This window comes from Poecilia latipinna, unplaced genomic scaffold, assembly GCF_001443285.1.
Source record: "Poecilia latipinna isolate Pla-1442-1.1 unplaced genomic scaffold, P_latipinna-1.0 Scaffold221, whole genome shotgun sequence".
Classification (NCBI taxonomy): Eukaryota; Metazoa; Chordata; class Actinopteri; order Cyprinodontiformes; family Poeciliidae; genus Poecilia; species Poecilia latipinna.
In genome coordinates this window covers 35,414-38,537 of record NW_015112837.1, presented here as the reverse complement: position 1 = coordinate 38,537, position 3,124 = coordinate 35,414, and positions in this window count along the sequence as shown.

Sequence of the window (3,124 nt, the reverse complement as noted above, 5' to 3'; positions counted from 1 at the left end):
GATGGGTTATGTTTCTTTGACTCGTATCCAGGGACACTTTCTAAATTCTTGCAGGTTAAGGCTGACACCTTGTTTGAGAGTCGCTGTCAGAGTCAGGATGTGTGCCGTAAGCAGAGTTGGTCAAAAACATCTCCTAAATTGTCAGAAATAAGAGTGAAGTTAAACTTACCACTGCACCATTTGTCGTGGGTTTACTTGGGGTAAATTTTGACTTAACCCTAAAAATAGACTCTTTAGCTTAAATAATTCACTTTACATGGACCCAAGAGTATAAAACCACATGCATTTTTCATGAAGAAGGCAGGGTTCAACAAATGCATTTTGTGACACTGCAGCATTTTAAGTTACAAGTGATACCCCTACAGACAAAAATAAATGCTATTTTTAGAGCATTTGTATCTCTAGATAAAGTACATCAGCATATCTTCATATATATTTCTTAAGATCCATTCAGAACAAAAGGCGTGATTAAAATATGTTGCAAAAATTACAAAATGAACTTTAATATGTCATTTATCTCTATGCTTAACTTACAATGCTGAGTAAACTGGGCCGCTGTGGTTATTGTATGTATTCTTAAAAGGAAATCATGAACACCAGAAAATGTTTGTTATAAGCATTGGAGTGAGTCATGAGGCAATGGTCATCTTACAATACATGTACTACATTTAGAAAATAAAATTAAATACTTACATATTAGAAACCATGTACATCTTAATGTCTTTAGCTTAACCTCTGTTGAAAACCATGTGAAGTTTAATACTAAGTTGGGGCAGCAGAATAGGTTCTCACTCTATACCGCCTCCTGCTGGAGGATTAGAAAATGTCAGAATTTCAAAATGGTCACATGACTAGTAAATCATATTGGTTCCTGCCCAGAACAGAATACTGGAAGCTTCCTTGTAAGGATTTTAATTCTTATTGCCTGGATTTATTTATGATTACAACAACTACAATGCATCTGGAAGGTAATCACAGTGCCTAACATTTCACACAGCTCGTGTTTCTGCCTTTGTCCAAATTGGATTCATTTATTTCCTCATAATTTCACACACAAACACTGCATTATCACAAAGAGATTTCTTTTGATTGATTTAGAAAATTTCTTACAAATAGAAAACCAGGTATTCACAGATTTGGCTTAATATGTTATTGATCCACCTTTGGCACAGCCTCAAGTCTTTTTGAATTTGATGCCACCAGCTCAGCTCACCAACCTTCAGACAGATTCACTCATTCAGTTCTGTGGCTCCGTCAGGTTGCAACCATTTTCAGAGACATTCAATAGGATTTGAGTCTGGTTTGGCCGTCCAGAACTATTCAGAGTGGTTCTGAAGCCTTTGGGATCTTGGCTATGTGCTTTAGGTTGTTGTCCTGCAGAAAAATGAACCGTTACCCCAGTCTCAGGTTAAGATCACTCTGGAGCAGGTTTTCATCCAGGCTGTCTCTGTACATTATTGCTTTTTGACTTATCTGGCAGTTCCTGATGCTGCAAAGCATCCCCAGAGCATCATGCTGCCACCACCTTGGTTTATCTTATGGATGGCATTGGTCTGTTCATGAGTCATACCATGACACCTGGCTTTTTTTATAGATAAGGAAAACTACCCTAAGGCCTTGTAGAGATAACCGGGGCATAACTCAGACACCAATGACAGCCCAGACTAAAGGCTTCAATTATGATTCTTGGTGCCTCTTGAACAGACATTAGTTGTACACATGCGCCAAGTTGGATGGGTGGTGGTTGGAGGTGAATTTGCAGAAATGTCCAACAAGAATTTAGTGTTTGTGTTGCACATCCAGTAAAAATAAACATGAAAACAAAGTGAAACAGAAAATAATTGACCACAATCTCATTTATAAACAAACATTCACTTTTTTTTTTAATTATCATACTCAGTGGCACATTTCTTTAAATCACTATCAATTCCTGTATAGTCTCTTTTCTTTTCTTACTCTCAGTTTTCATATTTTCAGCTAGGTGTGAATCTGCAGGCTTTGGCTTTTCTGTCACTTTGTTGCTGGTGTACCTTAATTTTCCCCACTAGGGGCAATAAAAGTAATCTATGCTATATGTAAAATTCATGTCTAAATCCAAAGGCTGAAAGATAGTTTTATTAAGACTGCATTTTGCTATTACTCCCAGTTATGGTTATCTAGAACTGTGACTGAATAGTTTTTTTTTGTTGTTGTTGTTTTTGCTTTTCATAGAAGTTGCTATTTGCCCAACATTTCTGCATAGCTATGGCACCTTCTAGGAGCAGCCGAATCAGCATAGCTATTGTTCCCAATTGCTTAAGGTTCTCTCTGAAAAAATATTGTATTTCTTCCTGTGTTTAATCTTGCCAATCCTTTGAGAAAGCCCAGTGAAGAACCAATTGCAGCCACTAACTATAAGTATCTGTTTTTCATCACCTAAATTTAACAACTGACTCAGTTTAGCTTTGTTTCTCTCCCAGATGAAGCCACTAATGGAGACTCCTGGGTCAGCATTAGAATGTTGAGTTAAGACCAAAATATTTATTCCCCTGCAGATTTAGGTTCAAAAATTATCTTTGCAAATCTGCCAAAGTAACTCGTTTTTGGAATGGTCCACCCAGATCCCTGGCTTTAATCAAACCTAGTCCATACAGCAAGCCTGTGAGTTTTCAGCAGATCTAGAAAATAAATCTCTTCCTAGTTTTACAATCATGTAAACCACCGTACCAGAATGCATCTGTAAACTTTGTAGAATCAGAAAAGATGTTTAAATGTTAATATATTATTACAAAACAGCAGCTGCCCCTCTTCAAATTCTGAAGTACAAGTACGTTTTGCTACATGTGTAATGTCGATAATGGACCAAAAACATGTGGCTTGTGGGTAATTAGTATGCCCGTACAGCAGGAGGCGTTGTTGGACTCACTATTAACAAACTGCAAAAGCACCTTGCTTAAGATTGTGGGGACTGAGAGTACTGTTTGCATCTTGCAGCTGTCCGTCGGCCTTTCAGCACATATTAAATCACCAAACATCCCATAAACTCTTTAGGAGTTTATGGATAAATATTTATTAAATGTTTATTTAACAGAACGGAGAGGCCTCTCAGAGCCGTACAGAGTCATGCGAAGTTGGAGGTGGCTCC